The following is an 8839-nucleotide window of genomic DNA, read 5'->3' as shown; positions in this document are numbered from 1 at the left end:
AGTGGACACGCGCGATGACGTCTGTGCATCGCACGCATATGTCAACCTGCCAAGACCCATCGCGCAGGTCAGTACCACTACGCAAACACCTATAGCGGTATAAGTTAAGCTAGTATCATCATCATCATCATCATTTCAGCCTATCGCAGTCCGCTGCTGGACATAGGCCTCCATAAGTTCGTGCCAAAAATGGCGTGAATTTATGTGTTTTGCCCATAGTCACTACGCTGGGCAGGCTGTGTGGTCACGGCAGTAAGAATATAGCCTTCTCTTCTCATCCCGTGGGTGTCGTAAGAGGCGACTAAGGGATAACACAGTTCCACTACTACCTTGGAACTTAAAAAGCCGACCGACAATAGCAGGATCAGGCCGAAGACAGGCAGCAGCGTCTTCGGTGCGACAAAGCCAGCCCTGCGGTCGTCAAAGCTAGTATAAGTTCAAAGAAATATTTAAAAATGAAATGAATTTTAAAAATACTATTCGAAATGATCCGACTCGACAGGACCATCTGAAGACGCGTACATATATATTGATGATTTAAATGCATTGCATTTTCGTATATCCGTAAGAATTTGTAACATTTACTAGATAACATTTAAATATCTTTACCAATTCCAGAATTTAATTTGTAACGTTTGATTGCAGATCGCTAATACTCAAAACTGCTACAATGCTCCACTTTTGCAATCCGTACATCCAACTGAAGTGAGAGAACCTGCTGTTATTCCTCATCCGTTGACCCAAAATAGTACGTAAATACATATGCTATTAATAATAATGGTTTTTCACGACTTACGCATGGAATAGTGAATTTGGACAGCATTTTTTTGATATATCTTTCTGATTATAAACACCGTCGCTTTGGGTATTTACATGTTCAACGTGCTTTTTTAAATTGGCATATCTTTTTTATTTATGAACCGATTGACATGAAACAAACACTAAATGTTAAGTCAAGCTTACCACAATATACTAGAGAAAACCATACCTAAATTGAATAAGCCGTTTCCGAGATTAGCGTGCACAATCGCTCAGATAAACAGACACCGATCCGTTACATTTTTACCATATGTATTGATAAAAATTAACAATTAAATAAAAAATTATCACACTAATTATATCAAAAAATCGTAACGAGAATTGTCTGTCCGATTCGGCTTTTGCTCGTGCTGCAGAAAATAATTGATACAGAACTGACACGCTTTTTAACTACGAGTACCGGATAGACATGTCATAGTTTTTTTTTCCGAGACATGTAATTATTTTTATAATCCTTTTTCAATAAAATACTTAGCGATGTTTGCTCATAGTTTTTAGCTGACAATAATTTTTGTCAGTTTTATAAGTAGAACTCTTTTTGCAACATCAGAATAATGTTTTAAAGTGCTTAAAGTAAAAGTGCTTATTATTTTTTTGTTAATTACCAAAGTTAGGTTAGGTTAGTTACTCAGGTTCAAAGTTTTTATCTAAGTTTACCTGCGTTATTTACAACCTTTTTGTCACATTAGAAAAGTGTTATAGTGCTTAAAGAAAAAGTGCGTAAGTTAAAAATAGTACTAGTTTGTTTGTTGTTGTTACCTAGATATACCACGTTGAAGTTTTTCAATGGAATCGGTCATTTCAAAAACCGCCATAAGTCACTCGAGAATTTTTCATGTTTTAATATCTTTAAGGTACATGTCATATTCTCCATCATTCTCATCTAGATCTTTGAAGTTTGCAATTGACCAGCTAAAAGTATTGTTCTAAAATGCCATATGCTCTCCCAGAATGCTATCCCGAACTTGGTTTAAATCGTCTATTTTTTTTTATTGATGGGCACTTTTAAACCATTAACCTTGACTGTTGGAATTTAAACAGAAGTTGTCAGTTTTTTATTAATAAGAATGAATGCTTAATCAATCAGTCAATATATTCCTCGGTTATGATAGCACCTTTTCTGCTTGAATCATACACTGAAAAAGCGTGTATGTCGAAGGTGCGAATGATTTTTTTCTGTTCCTTTAGTACTTTTTTCAATAAGATTTAGTTCACAAACGTGTTTTGTTTTTTTCGAATTTGGCCACAATTTCTTAAATTCCAAAACATCCTCAGTTCTTAGCTCTTTGACTATGAATGTTGAGCTGGAGTTCGAAACCAAATCAATGTATTCCCCGTAGAAACAATCATGCTTTCGAACATCTTTTGTTCTCCAAAATTACGATCATTTGGTAAAAACGAATGACCACGTATGGGAAAATACTGATAAACTTTTTGAAATCTTTTAGTCAGTCAAAGCTAACATAAATTTCAACAGTGTATCCTTTTTATTTCGACCGGGACAGCCGTCGAAAAATAGATATAAATACATGTACATGGGTGACCGAGCTTAGCTCGGTATTTTTAGTGAATCGTGTTTTTTGAAAATTATATTTAAATACGAATTACATATCGATAATATGAATAATATTTTTCGATTTTACCGACATATTAATAAAAAATATAAACTGTTTACTTAAATAAAAAATCATGAGTGCAATTACAAAAAAAAGTAATCGATTTGGAGACGGGATTTGAACCGTGGTCTTCTCGGTCGATCCCGACCGGCCGATTTCCCGCCTGAGCTATGACAACTATATTGAGAATCGCAAAATTTACCTTCGGATTCTAACGATGTTGTAGCCATTTTTTCATTGCCTAAAAACAGGGATAAAACGACATTTTCTAAAAATGAATCTTCGCTATATCGATTTATCGCGCCCGAAATCCCCTGCATACTAAATTTCATGAAAATCGTTGGAGCCGTTTCCGAGACTCAGATATATAAACAAGAATTGCCCGTTTAATAGTATTAGATATGTGGCCCAATATTTTCATTTTCTTCTTTGTTAGCAATGCCTTCGCGTGTATCAACATGTAAAATGTTGATTAAAGTATGTTGAAAATATTATTAATATACATACATACATACATACATATAATCACGCCTCTTTCCCGTAGGGGTAGGCAGAGGCCACTTCTTTCCACTTGCTACGATCCTTACATACTTCTTTCGCTTCGTCCATTTTCATTATTCCCTTCATACATGCTCACATCTTCGGTTTAGGGTACTCTTGAACTGGCCTTTTTTCAAGACGTCCCTTATTTGGTCTCGGAACGTCCGCCTAGATCTACCCCTTTCAAACCTTCCATTCACACTCGCCTTATACACTTTTTTCGTCAATCGTTCTTCACTCATTCTCTCGACATGACCAAATCATCGGAGCATAACCTTTCTCAATTTTTGTCACTACATCTTCTTTCAGACCACAACGTTTCCTTATCTCACTATTTCTTATCCTGTCACTCAGTTTAACTCCTATCATACTTCTCAACGCTCTCATCTCAACTGCATTTATTCTGCTTTCATGTTTCTTCTGCTATACCCAACTTTTACTTCCGTTCATGAGTGTCGGAACCAACACCCCCTCATGCACAGCCAAACAAGCCTTGTTAGACACCTTCCGACTGCTCATAAATGAGTGCAAAGCTCCATTCGACCTGTTTCCTGCATTCACTCTTCTTTCAATATCACTCTCACACTTTCCATCTCTTGTAAACTTTGAACCCAGATACACAAACTCATTCAACCTGTTCAATTTGTTCATCTCCAATCACGATGTTGCAGTCTTTCACTGCCTCATCTCTTTCAAACACCATCACTTTCGTCTTCTTTATATTCATCTTCATGCCCTTTCTTACAAAAGCTTCACACATAGCAGTTACCATCTCCTGCAACTTCTTAGCTGAAGACACAACTAATACTTGATCATCAGCATAGAGAAGACATTTGACGAGTAACTCATTCATTCTCAACCCATTTTCATTCTCTTTTAACTCTGTCAAACAATTGAATAGATTAAACAGCCACGGTGACACTACACATCCCTGTCTAACACCTTTTTCGATATTAAACCATTCAGTGTATGCTCTATTTATCCTCACACAAGCACTAGAATCCCTATAAAGAGATTGCAATGCTCGTATGAGGACATCGCTCACACCATTCAGACAATGCTGGCCACAATTCATTCCTCATCACTCTATCATAGGCCTTTTCCAAATCCACGAACGCGCAATAGACTTTTTTGTTTTTTGCCAAACACTTTTCGGCTATGCGCCGCAAAGAAAAAAACTGATCCGTACATCCCATTCCCTTTCTAAATCCCGCTTGTGCATCCCATCCTTTTTCGTCTGTTTCATTCACAACCCTCTCAATCAACACTTTTGCATACAGTTCACCGACGACGCTGAGGAGGCTTATACCACGGTAATTTATGCAGTCCTGCCGTGACCCTTTTCCCTTGTACAATGGGACGATTACGGCTTTGCACCAGTCTCCCGATACTTGCCCATTTCGCCAGCACAAATTGAAAAGACGGTACAGCTGGTTAGCCACTATGCCATGTCCAGCCTTCAGCATTTCGACGGTTATCCTGTCATACCCTGCAGCCTTACCTAATCTCATACTTTTCAACGCTTTCACTATTTCATCCATGCTTATCTCACTTTCATCACCGTTTATACTCTCTTCCATGGAACAAATTTTCAAAATACTCTTTCCATCTTTTTAACACACATTCTTCTCCTTTTATAATGCTCCCATCTTGACTCCTGATTGTACTCAGTTCCGAGGTAGAGGTTTCTCCTCTGGCAGTTTTGATGGATTTCCAGAAAAACTTGATGTTTGACTGGAAATCTTCAGTGAGCCTTCTATTAAAATCATCCTTTCGTTCTTCTTCTTTCTAGACACAACTTCTTTCGCCGCTAATTTAAATCTTTTATACTTCGTTCTTGCTTCCTTTATCTCGTCATCCGTTGCCTTTTGAACTTTTTGGTTAGTTTTTGAACTTTTTGGTTAGCTTTTGTCGCTAACCAATCCAACCATGCTTTCTTCTTTTCTTGCACAGCCTTTTCTACATCTTTATCCATCCACACATTATAGTCCTTTCTTCCTTTCCTTCTTTTAGCTACCCCGCATACCTCAATAGCAATATTCACGACCCCTTTCTTAAATGTATCCCACAAATCTTCAATCACACCTATCTATTTAAAACTTTCTTTCAGTTTCTCTGCATCTGCGTCTTTCTTTTCCTTTTCTTGTAGGTTTTCCACTTTCACTCTGTCCAAAATACTCGTAGGCTCGGCCCTTCGGTGTCACCGCAGCTTAAAGAGGCCACGCATTCGGGTTACGACCAGGAAGTGGTCTGTGTCGAGGCCTACACCGCGTTATGCCCGAGTGTCTAGCACTTTCTTCCTCGGTCTTTCATCCACTATTATAAAATCAATCATACTTCTAGATTCACCCTCATCTCTTGTTTACAAATGGATCTTTTTGTGGTCAAACATTGTCTTGGCCACGCAAAGATTCCATTCCAAACATACTTCGAGCAGGCTTCTCGCATTGTCATTCACTCTCTCGTCCCCAAACGTACCCAGAAATCTTTCATACCCATCACGCTTTACTCCAACCCACCCATTAAAGTCCCCTAACATCACGATCCATTTATTTTCTCCGCTCTTCACTTATTCAAGACATCTCTCATGCTATCCCAAAATTCCTCTCTCTTTTGTTGGGCTTTTGATGACCCACCTCCGCGCAGCTCTTTCGGTGCATAGACCCCAAGGATAAACAAGCGAATGAGTCCGACTTTTAGCATGATCCAAAGGAGTCTTGGGCTTACACATTCATGCTCTATCACACATTTAAAATATATTAATATATAATATTTATTATTAATATTTTCTTTAATCATCCCAAATAATATTTTCGATATACTTAAAAAAAAAGTTGAATTTTTTGGGCCCAGCCTAATATATACATATACATGTGTTACACACGTTGAAGGTGGTTAGTTAAGTTTTATCTGTCGTATCTATGAGATCTCTTGTTGCCCAATTTAAAAGTATTTTCCAACTGATCGCAGTGGGCGGCGCGCGGCTGACGGGCTCGCTGGGCGCCATCAGCGCGCGCCTCAGCGTGCCGCGCGACGAGCTCGAGCGGGAGCGGGAGCGAGAGCGCCCGCACAACGTGCCCGGTTTCTACGCCACGCACGCCGCGCTGTGAGTCATCAGTCACGCCGATGCGTTATCTTGTTTTGTAGCATCCCGCTGCTGGGGATAGGCCTTTTTCTCCGTGTACGAGTTGGATTGTTATTATCTTGAGAAAGGAGTTTATTGGAAATCTCGTCGTTCGTTATTTTTGTCCACGTTTATATACATATTAGCTTCTGCCCGCGACGTCGTCTGCGTGAACGCTATACAGCACCAAAAATACCTACGATTATACCTTTTAAAATAGCATTCATTTACCTGTTTCTTCTTTACATTTCATATCTACAGAAAGTGCAATAACAGAGGGAGACTGCCTTTTGTAAAATTGACCTTCAAAAAGTGCTTATTTTCAGCCTGCTTTGAATAAATGACTTTATGGTGATTGTGCTGAATTAAGTTGTTAGTTGTGACTGAAGCAGATGGAGAAAATAATGAATATATATATGGTTAAAAAAATAATACATGGCGCTGCTTTAAAATTGCCTTGATACTACTTAAATTCATTTAATTATGTTTATCGGCCTAAGTTACTTATATTGCGTGATATTTATAGTGTGAAGATAGCTTATAGCATGGTTATTAATAACATAATAACAACAAAATTCAAATATGCGACGTTAGATTACGCGTTGTTACAGAATGCGTTGAAAAAATAAAGGTTCACTGCTCGTTCCCCGTAGGTGATAGCGTGATAATATGTAGCCTATATGTGGACTCGACTTCTTAATAATATTCGTGCCAAATTTGAAGTAAATCCATGCAGTACTTTTTGAGTTTATCCCGGACATACATCCAGACAAGCAGACAAACAGACAAAAATTCTAAAAACCATATTTTTGGCTTCGGTATCGATTGTAGATCACACCCCAAGTATTCTTTTAAAAAAATATTCAATGTACAGTTTTGACTTTCCTACCATTTTATTATATGTATGTATATATATATATATATATATATAATTAGAATTGAATTAGAGATTAGTATAACTGAGACGATTAGCCAGTCAGTCAGTCAATTCAGTCTATTGCAATCCACTGCTGGACATAGGCCTCCCCAAGTTCGCGCCAGAAATCCCGGTTTTCCGCAATTCTCATCCAGCGTACATCGGCAAGCTTCCGTAGATCGTAGGTCTAGTGGGCCGGACGCAGAGGGAGTCCCACACCACTCCAGAATACGTCTGCTCCAGCGACCATCGGTCCTTCGACACATGTGACCAGCGCACTGAAACTTCAACTTACTTATTCTGGGGACTATGTCAGTTACTTTCATTCTCTTGCGCATAGTCACATTTCTAATGTTATCTTTGAGAGAGACCCCAAGCACAGCCCGTTCGATTGTACGTTGAGCGACTATTATTGCACATTTATATAATATACGTGTCTGTGTGGAATGGTGCCAAGAGTGCTGGCAGTATTTCTCCGTTGAATTCCTATGACAATTCTCTGGATAAAAATTGTACTATATAATTGTTATGTAGAAATGTTTCATGTTGCTTTAGGCACCGCACCATCCCGCGCATCTCGACAGCGGTGGACACGACGGCGCTGGAGGCGATGGGCTTCACGCGCGCGGACCGCTCGCTAGCGGGCGAGGTGCGGCGCTCCTTCCACCGGCCGGACGCGGCGCGCGAAAGCCGAGAGCGAGTCACCCCGGGTCGCAGCGTGCCGCGCAACCTCGACATCGCGTCCGCAGAGCCCGGCGTCGCGCCCCGGCACTTCGCGCCCCTCGCGCCCCTGCCCGCCGCCCCGCCCCATACGTCCCTCGCGTCTCACGCGCCCCTCGCACCCGTCGCGCCGCCTTCCCTGGCGGTGCGCACAACGCGCGCGGTCGTCGCGGAATCCGATGACGCGTGAGTAACAACAAAGAATACCACAATACTTAATTACTTTAATGAATTGTGGTCTAGGAATTGCGATATAAGTTAACGCACTACACTCCACGCCCCCCACTAGGATTTACTCATGTATCAGGAGTCCGACAAAACACGTTATACACAAGCACAATTGTCCAGACTACGGCAAACATCTGTATGGCCAATAAAATTTATGCCATTTGCGGAGATCGAACTCATAACGGTCAGCGCATCAGCTACAACTCAGTGCTGTGACCGTTGGGCTAACACGTCAATAAATTTTATTAATTCGATTAATGGATGGAGTTGATTTCAACTACTGGATGGGTTAGTGCATTTATCGAAACTTATCTCTAGACGATTCTTGTATCAAGGGTGGTCTTCTCGATAAAACTTTCAAATTAATTTTATATATGATATGATCATTGAAGATTAAGAAAAAGATATTTTTCATAATTCATGCATCTCGAATTTAAGATTTATATTTTTCTTACTGTTCACTTAGAATTATTAAACATTACATTTGCAAGTCAATTTTGTCCACAAATGTGCACAATACTGAGTAAATGTATTCGTACATAGTACACAAAGGCCGACAACGCGCCTGCTAATCCTCTGATGTAGCGGGTGTCGGTGGATGTTGTTTTCACTTACCACCAAGTGAGTCAACAGTCCGTTTGCCCCCTCTTCTATATAAAAAAAAATAAATAAATAAGCACATGCATGCTCATTTAACTATGCATACTTAGGAGTCAAGTGCCTGTGCGCTCTGTGGGCAGGCCGCGAGCCCACAGTGATGATCAGGAACCAAAACCAAAACAGCCCGAGGCGCCACCGACACTACCTCTCACCGTCGATAAGGTAATGTTAAGTGTATTTTCTATTAAGCTAATCGAAAAAAAAAACCAGTTTTGG

Source organism: Melitaea cinxia, chromosome 13 (assembly GCF_905220565.1).
Source record: "Melitaea cinxia chromosome 13, ilMelCinx1.1, whole genome shotgun sequence".
In the NCBI taxonomy this organism is placed as follows: Eukaryota; Metazoa; Arthropoda; class Insecta; order Lepidoptera; family Nymphalidae; genus Melitaea; species Melitaea cinxia.
The sequence above is the reverse complement of the archived record's forward strand: the minus strand, read 5'-3'. Positions refer to the sequence as shown.